Source organism: Apium graveolens, chromosome 5 (genome assembly GCF_009905375.1).
Source record: "Apium graveolens cultivar Ventura chromosome 5, ASM990537v1, whole genome shotgun sequence".
Taxonomy (NCBI): Eukaryota; Viridiplantae; Streptophyta; class Magnoliopsida; order Apiales; family Apiaceae; genus Apium; species Apium graveolens.
The window spans coordinates 297,739,345-297,760,131 of record NC_133651.1 but is presented as its reverse complement, the minus strand read 5'-3'; the positions used below and the strand labels follow the sequence as shown (position 1 = coordinate 297,760,131).

Below are 20,787 nucleotides of genomic sequence, written 5' to 3'. Positions count from 1 at the left end.
ATGTCTACTATTCACGGCTACTTTTGCCACAGTGTTTTTACTGTTCATCTCCCGCCTATTACTGGCTCTGATACCAATTTCTGGGGATGCCAATTTCTGGATCGTTTATATATCTTATACATGTTTACTTTTCTTCATCCGTCCACATACAAGCTGAATGATGAATTTAATGAATATGTTGTGCAAAGGCTGAAAGATGGAGTTCTTCGGATGAACTTTATGCCTTATAACTACAAATATGTCTCTTTTTGTGCGTCCTATTTTAAAATATTGTATGGCCTTAATTAGTCATATAGTTGTTGGTAAATTAATTATAATGTATGTAAAATTGTCGGATATGTAATTTTTTAAATTGTCGGATATGCATTTTTTTAAATTGCATTTTGCTCACTTTAATTTGTTTATAATGAAAACAGTTTACATTGGATTTTGATCGTGTTTTGGGAATCAGAAATTTTCATCCTTAATCCATTGCCTCATCATCCTCATCCCCAGGATCTTGAAAAGGCTTTAATGCGGTAATTTTTTACTTCAATTTACAATTAAATATTGAATGTAATCGGTAATTGACAGATTTGACACTGTATTTTATAATTATAATATTTACAGGGCAGTGAGATCTTATAATGCTCAGGAAGGACGGGTAAACAAGAATCCCAAAGTTAAAAACCTTGTTGTGAGTATTTAGTCGATTTTTTAATTTTTCTTTTTTGTAAAATATGGAATTATGATTAATCTTCAATGTCACTAATTGTCAACAATTTATTGGAATGTATAGGGATGTCCTAAACAGCCAGGTGGCACATAATGTGGATATGTGGTCATGCGATATATGAAAGATTTAATTGAGGACCGGGAGATGAAGCTGCTAGACAAGGTACATTTTTTACTTTTCTTAATTCTATGAATATTACTTTTCAGTTGGTGGAGGAATGACATAGGTTTATTTGTGTTCCAGTGGGCCTCCAAGAGTCGCAAGTCTTATACAGAGGAGGACCTTGACGTCGTTTGCTATGAGATGTTTGATTATATCCAATCCATCATGTAGCTGTTGGCGACTCTAGCTTGGTGACTGGTACCTATATTACAATCTGAAAAACACCTTTATTTTGGTTTCATGTATTCGGATTGTAACTAGTAATTAGAAAAGATTATGGATGAATGTCTAGTAGTTCATGTTTGGTGGTTTAGATTTGAAACTATGTAGCTAGTATGTTGGTATGATAATTTGGATGTTTGGATATTGGGATGTTAATTTGGATGGTTGGAGATTGGAATGATAGTTTGGTAAATATTGGAGCTGAATTTGGTTGTTAAATGGAAATTGCTTGGTTTTCTGGCAATTTTTTGGCATCTTTGTTTCTGATTTTTGCATGGATAAAACAGGTGATCAGACATCATTTTATACAAATCAACTGATTTTAAAACAAAGCCATTTATCATCATTTTTTTGACATAAAACTGATGTTAATGTAATACTATAAACATCTGCTACAAAATAAAAAAATGATGTCTATCAAAGCTTAATACATCAGTTCTAGTTGACCATTGACATCAGTAAAAACCGATGTTAAAGACTACAGCAAAAAAAATCTCGAAACAAAAAACTGATGTTATTAAGCATTATAGACATCAGTTTGTTACAAATAGACATCAGTTACCAATGAAGAACCGATGTCAAAGGTACTATTAACATCGGTTGTTTGATGAAAACTTTTGTTACTGGTACTACTAACATCAGTTTATTGGTTAAATTGAAAGATTTTGCTTAGCTCACATATATTTAAATTGATAAAAATATCATATTATGATGATATATGAAGATTAGATATGCATGAGAATTTTAATATCAAAATACAAAAATCGGTTTTAAACAAAGAACTGATGTTATATGTTGTATTTAACATCAGTTTAAAACCGATGTTAAATGGGGGGTCTTTAACATCACCCACGAAGACATCGAATTTTTGCATTCATAGACATCGGTTTTTAGCCGATGTCTATTGACGTTTTTCTAGTAGTGTACCTTTCCTTAAGGTAGTCTCTGAGTTAAGTTCTGGTATTCATTAGCAGCCATCAGTTCAATCAACTCATAAGCTTCATCGTAACTCTTGGCCCATAAGGCTCCACCTGATGTTACATCGAGCATGGGTCTAGATTGTTCTCCCAAACAATTATAAAAGTAATTGATAATCATCCATTCAGGCATCCCATGATGAGGACACTTCCTTAGCATCTCCTTGTAGCGCTCTCAAGCTTCACACAAAGATTATCCCGATTGCTGCGCAAATTGAGTAAGAGCGTTTCTGATTGCAGCTGTCTTCGCCATATGGAAGAATTTAGTAAGAAACTTCTGAGCAAGATCCTCCCAAGTAGTGATAGAACCTGGTTGTAGAGAATGCAACCAACACTTAGTATATCCCTTAGAGAGAATGGGAAAAGCCTCAGCTTTATAGCATCTTCAGGAATGTTGTTGAACTTGAAAGTGTCGCAGATCTTGATGAAATCTCTAATGTGCATGTTAGGATCTTCCGCTGGAGAACCCCCAAACTGGACTGAATTTTGCACCATCTGAATCATGCTAGACTTGATTTCGAAGGTGTTAGTTGCAATGGCTGGTCTGATAATGCTAGACTGAATGTCATTGATCTTCGGTTGGGAGTAATCTATCAAAGCTTTCGGGTTTGTTGTTGGTTCTCCTATTGTAATAATCGCTTCTTCTTCAACTTTCTCAACTTCTTCAAAAACTTCTTCAACTACTTCAACTCTTTCCGGTGTTTCCCTACGAGATTGAGAACGTGTTTGCATACACGCACTCTAGAGTACCTAAAACACCAAAAAAGTAAATAAGTAAAATATCTGAGTCAATGAACTTAACGACCACTGATGTCAAGCACATAAACTAAATTAAACACCGAGTCCCCTGTAGCGGAGCCAAAAACTTGTTAGGGAAAAAACACGCGCTAAAATTACAAGCAAGTATACGCGTTCACAAGTAGTATAAGATATAAATCAAATTCGTACCCACAGAGACTCTTTTTAGTTAACTTAAGATATTGCACCTATGCAATAATGGTATGGCTATCGCTCAATGCTAAGACAATAACAAGTTGAGATGTTTATAACTAAGATTAAACTAACATGCAATTAACTAAGAATAAAAGTGAATGACTTAACTATATGAGACAAACATGGGATTCTAACTTCATTAAATACTTCATTCAAAGTCATTGTTCTTAACCTTAGCATGCAATTTGATGAAAACTAATCAGATAACACGAAACTAGTAAATGCCAACTTTCGTTGTACGAATACCATACTACCAGACATCCACAAAAGAGATAGAAGCTGAATAGACACCAATTATGTTGAGACCCTATATGTCTATAGAATTTGACAATATAAAGGTTTACTGAATAAGTTATTTATCGTGATTACATATGGCAAGTAAGATGGTTAAAATTACCTACAAATCATGCATAATAAATACATGAACCTATGCTAGCATGGCAAGTTCTAAATCTCTATATTCACTGTCGCTTCAAAAGAGATTAACAAACTATCTTATATGTTCGCGACGTACATAAGACGAATATGCACAACCAGTACTAGGATATCATTCAATCACTACACATTTAGGTATCAAAACAATTAAATATATAAATCCATAAGTAAATCCGTTAGAACCCCATGACAACAATTAGTTCATAACCGAACTCATCGTCACCATGAGTTCCAATGAAAGCATGGTAAATAACTAAGATAAACTAGGTCTGAAATAACTGAATAATAATAACAAAGTAAGTTAACAAGATTATTAGGTTCAAACAAAAAAGAAAACAAGCATCCAAGATTACAACTTAAGCAAATGATCACAAGTAAAAACAAGATCTTCTTCTCCTTTGTTGTATTGTGTTATTAGGTCTTCTTGCTGCTATCTCCTTGCTCTTCTATCTAAAAACATCTTTTAAAAGTCTTTAAATACCAGCCCACTAGATCAGGAGTCCAGCAAATCAATATTCTAATAGAATCAGGATTCCTAAAATTCGACCTAGCGCGGCCGCCCTGAGCTTCTGACAAATGGGCGCGGCCGCTCCCAAGACTAGCGCGGCCGCCCTGACCTTCTGGAAAAACTGATTTTTTCTGCTTTCTTGGCCTTCTCGTGCTGGTTTCTTGTGCACAATCGACCGAGGTTCCATCCTATCACTCTTTTAAGCATAAAATATGCAATATTCATTCCTTCTTTTGAATATGCCCTGAAATACAAAACACTACGAAAACACATCAAAAACACAAACATCTTGAGTACAAAACACCAATTATCATAGGTTGGAGTAAAATAATGGAACAAAAACAAAGCGCGGGTTATTAATCAAATGCAAAGGAAATTCAAGTCACAAGTTGGTAAAATATAACAGTCGCAGGTTAGAATTATTCTGGTCGCAAGTTGTTATTTGTAAGCTATAAATTCAAATTGCTTGGTTCTGGTTGTGCCACGTAGCCTCCTTCTCTCTCCAGCCTATCAATCCTATATAATCAACAGCAGTAATTTAGATGTATCTCCTCCATTTTTACAAAGTGCGAAGCTCTTGTAAATTTATCTCAGCTCACTTTAAAAGCTTGATTTGACAAGGGAAGGTCATGTCCAATTTGTTTCACACCATTTAAAGCCTTACAAACTTGTAACACTCCTTATTTAAAGCTCTCTTGATTGTAATCAATACATTTTGATAAGAGCTTTTAATTTTTAGAGTGATAAGAAGAACCCTATATTTATAGCTTATTGTTTTCATTCTTTTTATATTTGTTGCTTCAGATCTTTGTATTTGGAGTTGTAAGAGAACCTCCAGGTATTTATAATTTTGAATAAAAAAAATATTTACCCAGAATCTCTTCGTGTGTTTAATTCATTTTAATTTTGATATTCCGCTGTAATTAATTTTAGAAAACGAAGAACATATATTCACCCCCTATATATGTACCTTTTGGACCTAACATGCTACCAAGCTAGTGTGTATATGAAACATCTCCACACTCGTCTTTTCCACAGTCTCCTTATATTGACTAGCATTTAAATCAATAGTGGTTAGAGTTGGTACCTTTGATTTTGAAGTGGATGCTCCTCCATGCTCAAAGGCCGTAAGTGCATAATTTCCAACTTTTTCATCATCATCATCATCAACATCAGTATCATCCCAACTCTTTCCTTCTGCAATATAGGATTTTCCAGACTGTTTCTTCAAAAGAGCTTCATACTTTACTTTCAATTCCAAGTAAGCTTTATCCTTCTTCACCTTTTTAGGCTTTCTGCATTCAGTAGCAAAGTGACCCAACTCATCACAATTGAAGCACCTTATCTTTGATCTGTCTACAGATCCAGTTTTGCAGCCACCTTTGCTAACTAAATTATACTGAGCTTTTGGTTTCCAATTATTATTGTTGGAGGATTGTCCCTTTCTTCTGAAAAACCTTGGATTCTTGACTCTTATGTTGGAAAATTTCCTAGCCAAGTAAGCCATAGATTGGTCCATTTCATCTAGCTCATCCAAGGTGTAATATTCATCTTCCTCCAGCTCCAATACAACTTGCTTCTGAGGTCCTTTATTCTTTTATTCCATATCTTTAACAACTGGAAATTGATCATCTTGCTTATTTTCACTTTCTTCTTTGTCATGTACAATCAAAGCATTGGAACCATCAACAACATGTCCAAGGTATGATTTTAATGACTTTCTCGGCAGCATCTCAAGTTCATAAGTTTTCAAGATTCCATATAGAACTTCCAAAGTCATTCTGCTTAGATCTCTTCTGTCTCTAATGGCTAATATCTTCTTTTCAAGATGGTCAGGAAGAGAAAGAAGAAACTTTAGATTAACCTCCTCAGCTTCATAATATTTATCATGTAGCTGCAAGTCATTTATCAATTTATTGAACCTCTCAAAAACTTCAGTAATTCCTTCTTTTGATTTGGTCATAAACCCCTCATACTGAGAAACCAGAATACTCCTTTGGTTTGACCTAACTTCCTCTGTTCCTTCACATAAGATCTCTATCTTCTCCCAGATCTGTTTGGCTGTGTCATAATTGACAATGTTATTGTATATTACATTGTCATGTGACTCTATTAAAATCAGCTGCAAGCCACTATCCAGAGAGTCTTTTTCTTTTTCAGGTTCAGTATATTCTGAAGGATCTTTAGGAGCATAATGTGCTGGAATGACCATGTCTCCATCTATAGATTCCTCTACTCTTACCATAAGGGTGAAAGGCCCATTCTTGAGGATCTGAATATATAATAGGTTGGCCATCCTTATGAACAATATCATTTTCTTTTTCCATAATGTGTAGTTAGATATGTCAAAGGTAGGAATTTTGATATTGTTAAGCTTCTGTGTATTCATTCTACCAAGATCTTTAATTTGTTTCCTGTCAGATTTTGCTCTAATACCGCTTGTTAGGTAATGAATACAACACAGGGGGTGAATGTGTTTTAGATTATTTTTAAGCTTTTTGAACTGTTATGGATGTGGTGAACAAAGTAATCTAACTTGTAGAGATAAAGTGTTATAATCAGAAATAATAAAATATGCACATGAACACACTATCTTCAAAACTCACTTAATTTTATATTAAAATCAAGTATGTGTTGCTACAAATTTCTGGGTTCCTTGTTGATAAAGAACTCAGCTTCTTTCTTGAGAGAGTAACACGATTTATTAATCTATTTGTAACAACTAAAACAAAGCATCCAGTGTTAACTTTATAGAACAGTAAACACCGGTTTTACACAGCATGCAATAACATGTCTAAACCCTACTTTAAGTTAACTAAAGCTTTCCATTTTTTCTTAGTATATCTTTGCAAATCATGCATGTCTGTGACTTTACTTTGTCAGTTAATCTTGGCCTTTGATCTTGTACTCTTCAAGCTGTCTTTGTAGACTTTTCAAATCAATGATTGATTTGTTTGTTGATTGACAATCTTGGATCTTTAAATGGTCTGCATTTTTTACTTTAATTTTCATATCGACATCTCGATATGTATAATGGATAATCGAGATGTCTCAGTTCACGACAAGTGTCTTGACTTGTCGAGGTCTCTGAGTTCTTGAATGTGAGCTTAACTTGTCGAGGTCTCTGAGTTCTTGAGTGTGAACTTGACTTTTCAAGGTCTCCAAATCTCTGCATGTAGAATTGACTTGTCGATATCTCCAATCTTCATATCTTCACTTTGGCTTGTCGATATCTCTGAGTTCTCGAACGTAGAATTGACTTGTCGATATCTCCAATCTTCATATTCTCATTTGGCTTGTCGATATCTCTGAGACTTCTCGATAAGTTATTCTTGACTTCTCGATAAGTCATTTTAGAGTTCTTGAATGACTTCTATATATCACTTGATCTGTGACTTGTAGATTTCTTGACTTAGAATATTTTTCTCAAAACAGATTTATGCAACTCCAAGCTTCTTCACACTGTCTATGAGGCATGATCTTCATGATCTTCTTTCATAGTTTATTCTTAGGCTTGAGACTGTTTACAGAAAAATACTCCAGTCTAATCTATTGATACTTTTACAGACTCAAGTAACACAATACACAATGCAAACTTAGATTAACATACAACTTACTTAGGGCTTTCAATTTAACTTAGACTTGTTATAGTACATGAATGTCTTGCACAACATGACTACTAGAGACCTTATATCATGTTACTTGTGATTGCTAGTGCCTAGACAGAAAGCTGAGGCTTAGGTTCTTCTTTGAATGGCGACTGGATGGGCTACTAGGAGTATGCCTTAGATATTTCTTGAATTAACTTTAGTTTGCGATTAAGGAGGTGCAAATAAGCTATCTTGCGACCTTAATGCCTCATGTAGATCCTCTCTTGCGACTAGAGTACACCAAAATATATTTCCTTAGCCAAGTTTGAGTTCACGTGGGTCTCACATGTACAAGCAAGTCCCGAATGATTTTGCTCCATTTCTTTGCATCTTTTTCAAATAAATTATTAAAAAAATAATCTGACCACGTGTACTTCATTTTATTTTCTTTAATTATTCATGTGGGTCCCCGGGAAATTGGACATCCATTGTCTTCTTTTAAACTCGAATAAATCAAGCTGCAGGAGAGTTGTATGACATGTGCTTGCATAGAGAAATAATTCATTCTTGATTTACACGAGCTGGTACCGCAAGCTTTCTTTCATTTCTTCAATAAAATCGATGATTTCATGCATGTACACGGATAAAATACGGTCTCCACATGTGGCAATTTATATATAATTTCATGGATTTGAAATTCTTTATTTATTCTTGAAATAAGAATAAAACCTTTGAATAATTCCCGCAATCTTTTAGTTGTACTCCTCCGTATGTTCAAGCCTTTTAATCTTCTAATCTCTGGGTTTTTGCACTGCAAAATATTTTCAATCCTCTTGAGTACAAAAACCACTTAATAGTATTTCTAAAAATAATACTCCATTTCCTTTCACGGTTCACTGACATCTAGTGCAATGGTCTGGTTCACAGATGACTAGTTCCGCTCTAAGATCTTTGTATTATACCCGTACAAATCACTGTCAAGTCTTCTACCAAATATAATCAACTTCACTAAGAATCCTTGAGGTCTTCACATTGATTCTGATAACTACTTCGAATAACTCCAACTTTATTCTTTCGAAGCCTGGACATATTAATGAACTTCATATGGATCACTGTTGGCGTCTTCTTCACTGTAGCTACCAAGACCATAGTTTATATACCCAATAAACAATCTGTATTGATTATAGTAGAATATATATTATTTTAAAGTCCTTTGTTCTATATTGAGTTATCCAAACCAGTATTGTTGATTTATGCATACAACTTCAATCTTACTCAACAGTATATCTCAGTTGTGGTGTTGTTGATTTGCAGGGAATTGTTCGATTCTTTATTTTGGGGTTCGAGTTATTTGATTTTTGAAAGAAAAATCAAATGAAAAATTTATAATTATTCAATTTATTTATTTCAGATTATTCAGAAATTATTAGTAGTTTATGGTTGGAAACCTCGAAGCGAGGCACCACCGAGAAACTGCCGCCATCTTATGAATTCCGATGAGTTGACGGTGGACTTTGAGGTTCTGCTGAGTCCTAAAATTATAAAATATTATTTCATAAATTATTTTCAAAATTTGAATAAATCATTTCGGTAAATAATAAATAAGTTTCATTGGATTAGTTAATTCGTACTTTGTTGATTGTTGTTGATTGTGTGTCGATATGATATCTACTGGTAGCCCGATAAATAGAGGAGATGCTGCCCGATTTCCGAGAAATTATTATTTTGGAAACTCAGGGACGTATCCTTTAATTATCAGAATAACTAATCGATCTATCTGTTGTATATATGTATAGGTAAATTGTTTTACAAATTTACTTTCCGATATGAGAAACTAACACAGATTAGTGTGACCTTGAGTTGTATTTAGTTAAACGTTACTCAGATAAACTTACTGATATAAATCAGTCAGTTCGTCTTATTAATGATTAATTGAATATAAATTCGGTTCCGCCGATCTAAGTTAAATTTTGAAGCCAACATTCCAACAGCTAGCAGTATGTAAATCAGTTTGGTGAAATATTTTGAAAAAAGAATTATAAAACTCTATTTTATGTAACAACAATTATACGTACTTTTTAAAAATTATTACTGAACCGAATATCAAAGTACGTGAGTCCTATATGCTTTGTGTGTTGAGATAGTTTGTATAAATACGAGCCGGGTTATGATATCGTAAGGGTGGAACTGATAGTGAGGATATGTCAAGCATAAATGATCGTCTTATTTAGGATATTTCAATTCTGTAGGTTCCAGGAAAAAGATCCAAGTCACGAAGTCGGTTTAAGAATAACCTAACATTTGGTAGGAAAAGATATGCAGGAAGAAAAATGGAATGGAATAGTATTGAGTATCCGGCTTGTGGCCATTGCAGAAGTGACATATCAAAGGATTAGTGGAATAACAGATGGTGATGTCATAAGACAGAAGTCTGAGACAATTGTGTTAGTGCGAGTGTGCCTAACTGCTAAAAAAATCAAAGGCAAGTATTCATATACTATTCTAATTTAAAAATAATTTAATGTTTTACTTATCAAATTGATTAATTATGATTATGCAAGTTTCCATATGCTATCCTACTTCCATAATAGTTATATGTTTATATATTAGAATTAAACTATTTTATAAAGATTTTGGTAGGCATTGTATGCATCTAATCATTGGAGAAAGGATATCTTCGATATATTATTTATTTTGGTATTTGTACAATTAAATATAAAATTAAGAATACATAGATCATCTCCATTAGGACATGAATTTAATTGATCCAAATCAAAATTAAAAAGTCAAACTAGCAAAATCATGTCTTTTAAACAGATAAAAGAGATATTCCATTTTTGCAAAATATTAAAACTATATATTTATGGAATATATCTCTAAGGCAATACTATCAAAGAAGAAATATCAAGATATGATATTTCTTAGATCTGTGTTGCAACAGGAATATGACAACATTCTCGAATAAGAAATATATTAGAAATATTCTTTAGAGGTCTCGTGTTATATCAAAAATATTTAACTCTTCTTATATCAAAATAGTTTTTATTTAAAGTTTATTAATATTCATGGTTGGAATATTAATATCCAGTTCTGTAACTCATTTATGTATACTTACAGTAATATTCTCCCGTTTCGTAAAATCAGCATTTCTCGGAGAAAGTTATTCAAAAATACTCAAACAAATTTCATATCATCCAAATATATTTTATATATTATGAAATATATTTTAAGTATTTATTCAAATCAAAACTTTGGTCAAAAGATCCATCTCCTTTATTTCAAGACCAATGATATTTTTACTCGGAAGAAAAGGCTGACAGAACAGTTCTATTTTAGATAAAATACTTCCACCAGCTATAATGACTTGAAATTTGGTATGGATCATTTAAATGGTATTTTTTAAGTGTGGTAAAAATTTTGTTACATTCAGAATTTTTTTTCGGGCACAAAAATCGAGGCAGTTGGTCCCACAGTTGACCACGTTTGACCTAGTTACCATTGACTAAAGTTAACCAAATCTTGCAGGACATCATTTTATATTATTTAAGTAATTATCATATTTTTTTGGTATTTATTTAGGAGTTTTTAAGGTGGTCGTAATTAATGGTGTTTAATCCTCAATTAAGTGATTAAACAATGATTAAAAGAAAAAGGAATATATATATTTATTCAAATATATCAGCTGGGTTTTTGAACCCATAAAGTTGTTTGTCTCATATTTCAAGTTTCGAAGAAACACACTTTACTTTCCATGTCATCAATCCAAGTGACATACACCATCCACCGTCCATATATACAAGGTTTTTGAAACCCAAGCTTAACTTCACCTAACCAAGCTTACATATATACAAGATTTTTGAAACCCATGCTTAACTTCACCCAACCAAGCTTTATCCTACCAAGTGAGCTCATCCAGTACCACTTTCCGGCCTCCCAAAGGGCTGCCTAAGTTCGACCAAAGTGCCAAAATCCGGCCGAACCTCCAGCGAATTTTTCCGGCAAACTTTTACGACCGTTCTTCAAAGGTGGTAACTTTTAGCTTCTTATTTGAGTTCCTTTTATTTGATCTTTGTACTTAATTTCTATACTTCATCTTAAGCTATAATACAAGATCTCTTATAAACAGAGTTCTCAAGAGAACTAAGATTCGAACTCGGAATTCGAATAAGTACTTGATCTTCACATAAATCATCTAAAAAAGAAGATCCATAAACAAAAATACTTCATCTCCAAAAGCGAGATTATATTTGACCCAAGTTCATGAGTTAGCCAATTATTTTTATTAATGGGCCTTGGCTAACAATTGTTCGTGCACATAAAATATTACGAAGAAAAGTTAAATCTCTTTTAACATCTCTAGTGTTCCGGGGGATTATAACTCGATCCATAAATACTTCGTAATTTGTCAAATATCAAAACGGATTAAGTTCAGGAGTTATCCAATTACTTTCACTTTATTTAATTGGATCTTGGCTAAGATATTTCATACACATAAATTATTACGAAGCATAGTTTTAATCCCTTCTAGCATCTTTAGTGTTCCGGGGGATTATAACTCGATATATAAATACTTCATAATCATCCGTTAAATTTAAGGACGAATCAAATCCATGAGTTAGCCAATTAATTTCACGCTATTTAATTGGATCTTGGCTAACACATATCCTGTATCTAAACAATTATGAGTCATATCGTATAAGCCCCTTCTAACATCTTCAGTCTTCCGTGGGGTTATACTACGATATCTATAAAATACTCGTAATTATTCGTCCAAACTTCGAAAGCACAATCTTAAGTCAATTACTTGCACTTAACTTATTTGGATCTTGGCTAAGACTCATAAATCTTATAAATTGTGCTTGAAGTTAAAAGAGTATACTTTGGCCTTATAATCGTCAATATACAAGTATACCTTAAAACCTTAAGTTGATATACTTAAAGGTAAAATTACAACTCCGAGGTTGTAATTAAAGTATTCTTCGATCTATAAATACATAATCGAAAGAAGAAGAATACTAAAGAAGTCATAAGCCATAAGTTCTACATATAAAAAGACTTCTCATATTACTCCACATATCTAATTTAGTCTATAAAGGAATAATTATAAATATACTTGACCATCTTATATTATCCTAAGTCAAGTTTAACTAATTAGTTGTAATATTCTTATTTGGATATTATACTACTTGTGGGCTAGTACCATAACATACTAGTTCAAAACAAACCTTTCTCTACTTATTTTGTTTCATGGATTGTCTTATTAGTTTTGTAGTGAGGTGAAGTGACGTGAGGTGATTCTCGTTCTAAGACCCAAGTCCTAGACGTACTAACAGGGAGTTAGTAGTCCTTGCACCGTGAAGAAGATGAAAGACCCAAGACCGGATTAGTAAGATCTAAGAGCAGCAAAACCTAAGGAAGCCAAGTCCACACAAAGGTTCTACAACAACTTTGAAGAAATAGCGGGGAGTTATTGTCTAAGATAAGTTGTGTAGGTATTACATTTATTTTGAGGTGGTGACCCTTATATTACGCACCAAGACAAATACTTGTAAGGGTGTAAAGGCTTCTTCACCTACTAAAGGAGCGAGTTTATTATAAGGGAAAATCCTGAGTCCGGGAGAGGAGCTCGGGGACTGGAGTAGGGGTGAACGAATCTATTAGAGGTTGCGCCATCGCGAACCAGGATAAAATCACCGTGTGGTATTTTCTTTTCTTGCACTTTATTTTCTGCACATATAAACTGCATAACCACTCGGTAAAGATTTAAAAAGGGATAAATAATTTTAAAATACCATGACAATTTTTAAATTGGTAATTAAGCTATTCAACCCCCTTTCTATCTTAAAATAGCCCTCTTACGAGACCTTATAATTGGTATCAGAGCAGTGCTTTTTAACGTGTTTGTTAAGTGATTTCCAGATTTACAGGCACAACAAAAAGTGATCTGAAATGGCGTATATTAATCCTGTTAGATTTGGTGAAGGTCTATCTAGCTCACGACCTCTTCTATTTGATGGCACCAACTTTGAAACATGGAAAACGAGGTTTCGTATTGATGCTAGATCTCAAGGAGTCAAAGTTTGGATGGCTATCGAAGACGGTGTTCGCATTTCTACCAAAACTATCGATGACATCATCATCGAAAAGAAGGTTAGTGAATACAACTTAGAGGAAGAAGCCACAATGAATATAGCTGCAAAGGCGGAAATGGTTCTCACAAGTGCACTTGGAGAAAAAAAATATAAAAGAGTAAATAATTACAAGTCGGCACAAGAAATGTGGAACAAATTAGTGGTAACCTATGAAGGAACCACTGATATAAAAGATTATCGGATGGATACATTGATCCAAGAATACGAGAACTTTAAACTACAAGAAGGAGAAAATATCATCGATATGGAAACAAGATATACTCGTATTATCGATGAGGTATCTCAACTTGGAAAGAATTATACTCAAAATGAAAAGAATAGAAGAGTGCTCAAATATCTACCTCCTAGTTGGAAGGTTAAAGTCACTACTATGAAAGAGATGCACAACTTAAATGAGTATAAGATTGATAACCTATTCGGTAATCTTCGTGCTTACGAAGAAGATAATATTCCGGAAAAGGTTGCTCCAAAAGTGGAGGATGAAAAGAAAAATATGGCTCTCAAACCCATATTAATTGGTGAAGATAAAAATGATGAGGAGTTAAACGAGGAACTCCAAAATCTCGACGAGAGTGAAATTGCTCTACTCACGAGACAAATTCGTCGTGTGCTTCAAAGCAAATCTCAAAGATACAGAAAAGGCTTCCTAAAATTAAATAATCAACAAAGAGTTTTTAACTCTAACGGAAGGCCAAATTACTCTCAAAATTATTCTTCCAACTATAAGAGTAATTATCCGTCAACGAGCTACAATAAAGAAAAAGGCAATCATAATATAAATACCTATAGTAATGCCAATGCCTCTACAAACCATCATGTTTACACTCCTCCAAAACCTAAAGATCCATCTCCGGAGGAAACACAAGATGTGTGTTTCGAGTGTAAACAACCCGGTCATTATAAAGGAGAATATCCTAAACTTTCAAAGGGACGAAGTCTCGTGGCCTAAAATGGTTGGGATCTAAGTGAAGATGAAGAAGCTCCAGAAGCTAGTGAAGAAGTGGTCAATCTATGTTTAATGTTTCTCGGAAATAAAACTACCTCAACAAAAATCTCCTCTTCAAATCAAGAGGTAACATCTAACTATGTCTCAATTAAATCCTTATTAGATGAATCTAATTTATCTCTCGTAGATATGAATAAGCATGATTTAATTGAACTTGTAGTAAGTTATAAAAATAAATATAAAGATGTTGAACTAAGGTTTCACTTGCTATGGTCCGAAAAGATGAAGATTGAGGAAATTTATCATACTCAAAATAAAGAATATACTCGGATGATGGACTCAAAAGTCCAAGATGAGAATGAGATTACATCTCTAAAAGATCAAAACCGTCTCATCAAGATTGAGGTAAATAAACTTCAAGAAAATATACTCAATCTTGAGACAGAGAATATATCATTAATTCTTAAAGATGAAGAGATGGAACGTGAAAAGATACAATTGAATGATAATATTTGTAAACTTCACGTTGATCAATCGAACTTAAAGATTCTAAATGAATCAAATGTTCAAGATAAAGAAACATCTTATAAAGATATTCTTAATAAAGAAAATGAGCTATTAGAAACCAATGAGCTTAAAGGTGAAGCTCTAAGGTTAAAAGAAGAAAATTATAAACTCATAGCTCAAGTTAAGGATCAGGATAGAATCCTTAACAACAAGATTGATGCCTTAAAGAAAGAAAATGAAAATCTTGAAGAAGTCATTCAAAGATTTACAAAAGGCAATAAGATGTTGGATCAAATGGTGCATACAAAAGCCTCATATAATCATGAAGGTTTGGGATATAATAAGAATTATCCTCCTAAAGGAAATACTCGGAGATTTGTAGCACCAATAAAGACTTCACCCGAATCACCATCTTATAAATGTTCTTATTGCAATAAAGTGGGACATATCATTTAATATTGCAAATTCAAGAATGGTGAAATTAAGGAGAAGCATGTATGGATTTGCCAGGAATCATACAAGAAAGATGATAAACATGTGCCTTACAAAAATATGGAATATAAAAATCCAAGGCAACAATGGTCTCATCAACCTACTATGTTTCAAAATAGAAACATACAATATCATATAAATGGTAATGCATTTATAAGGAAACAACCTTTTAGTAGAAATGCTTATGCTACTTACCATGCTAATAATAGATATAATGTTTATCATGCTCCATCAAGATTTCATGATAGCTCTAGGTATTATCAAACTCAAACTAGGTCCTATGCATCTAGAAATATTTATATGCCTAATGATAATTATACCATGCCTAGATTCTTTCATAAATCAAATGTTATATATGATGTACTAACCCCAGGACTGTTGGTGAGATTACGTAGCTGTATGTACAGTTACGTGAGAACTCAACACGATAACAACACTAGAACATGACAGGTTAATAATACTACGTCTACATAAGAAATCATGAAGTATGAAGACAAGGCAAATACAAAGAATCAGAAGATTAGAAGAAAGCCTAAAGTCAGTTTCTAGGTTACTGAAAGAAGTTCATTAATATGATCATGCCTCAGTGAAGAACAAAGGTTAAAGACTTTCAGGGTTTCAGAAATGTTGAAGATTCAGTATACAAGTGCTACCGGAAGATTTCAGTGTATTGGCATTGATTGAAGATAGACAGTGTTCGAAGCATAAGAATCTGAAGAATTGAAGACAGGGTATAGACAGAGGTTGATGAAGACGTGTTTAAAAGTACCAGAAAGGATTCCAGTGAAAGTACAGTTGTTTATTGACAGTCAGTGTCTTAAGCGATAAAGTTGAGGCAAACTTAACAATTTAATCAAGGCTATAATACGAAGACCTGAATCGGGGTTAGTCGTCTGTGAACCAGACCAGTTGCACTAGGCGTCAATAGCTCGTGAAAGGAATCTGGGTATTATTTTTAGAAGGATTGTTAAGTTGAGGAACGTATTTGGATTGAACGTTTATCTGTTAAAGTACGAGAAGAGGTGCGCGGAGTATACACCTAAACAGCTCAGGGGACTAGCGAAGCTCAAAGTTTAATTGGTAAATTAAATAAATTTATAATGGACTTTAATATAATTTATTTAATAAATTTAAAATGATTTATCTTATAAACTTTAAATAAGTTTATTTTATAAATCTAAATTAGTTTATTTATATAAGTTATATTTAAGTTTATTTTATAAATTAATTTAGTTATAATTTAAACTTAAAAAGAAAATACAAAAAGATAATACAAAAAGAAAATAGAAAAAGGAAAAAGGAAAAAGAAAAAGAAAACAAAAAGAAAAGAAAACAAAAAAGAAAACAAAATAAAAAGAAAAAAAAGGAAGAAAAGAAAAACAAAAAAAAGAGAAAAACAAAAAGAAAAGAAAACAAAAGAAAACAAAAAGAAAAAAAAGAAAAGAAATATCAAATCAAATAAAGAAACCTGGGTGACATAACGTCGCCACAGGTGAACATATTTTGTTTACCAAGTACATACATGTACTTGTTGTTTTAGTATTAAGGTGTCGCCACAGAGTGCACTCTTTCCCCTTGTCCCACACATGTTGTTGCCACATAATTGTATCTCTTGTCGCCACAGAAGGTACTCACTCTCAGCCATACAATTTTATTGTGTATAAAATGTACACTTTGCAGCAGAAGATAAGGAGCCAATCATTTTTTTTGTTCATCTTCTCTCCCAAGAGAGTAGTGAAAATGGCAGCATTGATTTATAGAGAAGCTAAAGCTTTTTGTATATCCGTTTAACTTCTCACCGGAGTAACGTTATAATGCCCGATTTAATTCTTGTATATTCTTAGGGGCATTATAATCTTATCCGGTAATTAAATCCTAGTACAAACAAAAGTTAGATCATTGTATAGGATTTGATTTGTAAATCTTTGTAGTAGCTAGGAACTTTATTGTTCTTAGGTTGTGACCGGTTAATTTATTTACCGGAGTGTAGAAACACCCCTCGAGGATTTATATACGAATATATATTTCCCCGAATATCTTGTGTTCCTCGTTTTTATCGTTCCAAACACTATTCCTCTCAAGAACACGAAACCACTAACCGAGCACTAAATATTTTATCCGCTAAAGATTTGAAAGAATTTTTAATTTAGTGATTATCGTATTCAACTCCCCCTTCTACGATAATTCGAGACCTAACAATTGGTATCAGAGCAGACTGATTGATACACAAATCAGGATCCTTAAAAATAATTTATTTTATTAATTTTTCATTTACATAAATTTATTTGATAAATTTGATTTAGAAAATTTATTTTATAAATTTAATTTAAATAAGTTTATTATGAACTTAATTTAAATAAATTTATTTTATAAATTTAACTAAATTAATTTACTATTTAAATTTAAGTAAATAAAAATTTTTAATTTAAATTTTACTTTTATTTTCGGGTGTATTTTTTTGCTGCCAGATTAAAGCTACCATGTGCTGTCATTTGCTGCCAGAAATTATTGATTGAATGTACAAGATTATTTAGCTGCCAATTGTGGTGCCATTTTGGTTAAATGGCAGCTTCTGTTTTTACAGTAAAGGAAATGAATTGGCAGGTTAATCATTTGGTGAGTCATTTTCTAAACCAAAAGAAAGGAACACAACAACTTGCCATTTGATCATTTTGGCAGCTAATTGATGCGTTACCTTCTTGTACCACACGCGCTGGAAAATAGAAATCAAGGCAGCCAGGCGGAATTGCTAGTCACGCGCGCGTACGACTCACGCGTGTTCAGCCGGCTTCTTGCTTGTCACGCGCCATGGTAGCTGGTACCTCTATTGTTGTCGCCTTATACATTATTTTGGTTAAGGTAAAATACTGTCCAGTTTAGTTGCCACACATGGTGATCGCCACAGGAGATTTATTTAAACAGTCTTCCTCTCCTGTGTTGCGACAGCTCCAAGGGTGAAGATCGATCGCCACACAAAAGTTGCCATAGCCTTGTCGCCACAGCCTCACTTAGACATTCTGTAACCCTTTAAATAATTGTTTTTGATTAATTTATTTTTCCATAAATATTTAAAATTCTTAAATTTAAATTTTTCTTAAATAATAATTTACGTTTGATTTAATTTTTGAGAAAATTCGAAATTCTTGAAAATTATTTTTCTCGTAATTATTAATTTTTGATTAATTTAATTTCTAAAAATTAAAAATACTGGAAATTTAATTTTTCTTAAATATTAAATTAAGGGTACTCAAGTATTGGTAAACTCGGGATTCCTTCGGGTTTTAAAAATGGATTTTAATCTTTTGAAGAAAATGAAGACCATGTGCTATTCAGATGGAAAATTCCCGAACACGGAAATTGAAGATAATGGTTTTCTTATTCCAATGGAACTGATTTCAAAATCTACAGATGAAAATTGTGGAACCCACTCAAAGGCTTACTCCATAGGATACCACTGGGTTTTCAGACGCAGAAATTGAATGAAATTTCTACGGGTACAGTTTTAATCGGAGATTTTAAGAATACTCTATGATCCTAGGTTATACAGTCTCACAGTGGTGTGTACCAATGCTACATTTATCAAGGAATCAATGAGATCAAAGAGGCAGGAATTGTGGAGGTCAGAGAGAATAGCGGGGACAAACATATATCTCAGTTTCATGTAGTACAGTTGAAACCTCGGGACAGAATGTAAGAGTTACTGATAGCTGAATCAGTAGAAGCTCAGGTAGAAGTACTTGAGGGACTGGACATCAGGGCAGTGTTTCACATGTCTGGGAAGTTTGGTCGTATCAGATTCACAAGGAGTACCTAAGCTATATCCAAGGATCAAGTCTATCTATTCTGAAGCAGGGATTCTTACAGATTCAGTTCAAGAGGTGGTTACAGACTGAGGTTGGGATATAAATAAGATTTGATAGCTATAGTTATGACAAGAGTAACTATCAGGGGTTTTGCTACAACAGAACAAGAAGGTCGACAAACAAGGATGAGTAGGGATTCAGTTGAAGAGTTGAGACAAAGGTGGAATGTTTTCTCAGGGAAGCAGCCAGTCAAATCTTATAGTGCACGGGAAAGAGTTGGGATGGATCAGATGAAGAGAATAATGAATATCTTGCTTTCATAGCAATCTCTGAAGATGGTCTAACTCACATATCTCAGGTTTTAATTTCTTGAACCACTGCAATATTTTGTTCTCAATATTCAATGCATGATAAGATCTTAGTGTTTAAATGTTTAACACTCGCACAAGCATGATAGCATCACACTTAGATAATGCTGAACTAGTTCACTAGATTATTTTTCTGGTAACTAGGATTGATGTTTACCTTATGCATGTTACTTTAGATGATCTTAAATATATGTTTGAATATTTGTTGAACATGATTAATTGTTGTAGTAAGGTATATATTTTTCCAGCATATAAGACCTTTGTTTATGCTTAATCTTCTGTATCCTATTACAATGTGATGTATTCATTTGATCTGAATTGTTTGTTAAGATGTATTGGCTTATAATTTGATTGAGATAGCTAGATGAGATTTATCAACATGATTGGACTAGATAGAATAAGTGATTTATTTGTTAATTCTGTTTGTTCCATATCATGCCTATCTTGCTTAATTCTTATGTGTAATGTTTCTGAATGAATGCCATGTATTCTTAATACAATGCTTTCCTATTCAAATGACATGAATGCATTTCTTAGTACTTGCATTAATTGTAGAAAAAGCATGTTTAGAATTACAATAGGGCAAAGACTGCTAGTCCTCCTTATGTAAGGTTGAAACCATTTTCCCCTAGCCTAGAGACAAATCCGTCAAGGGTATTAAAATAGAGAAAATGGTCAGTAAAAGATAAGAATTAGCATGATAAGGTTGCAGCTGTTGTTATCTCTGATTATAATAATATCTCTAATCCATCTGGACCCAAACTGATAAGTTGGGTACCAAGAACTGTTAATCCATTTATGAGTGCAGGACATAACAGGTTAATTGATTCATATGTATTCTTGGTAATTCATACTCAAGGCATATGATCAAAGAAAGAGCCTCACAATCAAATGTGATTGACAAAAGCTATTCCGTC

At 33.2% G+C, this 20,787-nt stretch overlaps 1 non-coding gene across 1 annotated transcript; it reads left to right on the top strand.

The window, feature by feature from the left end:
- Positions 1-2,207: 2,207 nt before the first annotated feature.
- On the top strand, positions 2,208-2,314 carry LOC141663373 (small nucleolar RNA R71). The gene has a single exon (XR_012551448.1). It is a non-coding gene; the product is annotated as a small nucleolar RNA R71 (small nucleolar RNA).
- Positions 2,315-20,787: the final 18,473 nt, after the last annotated feature.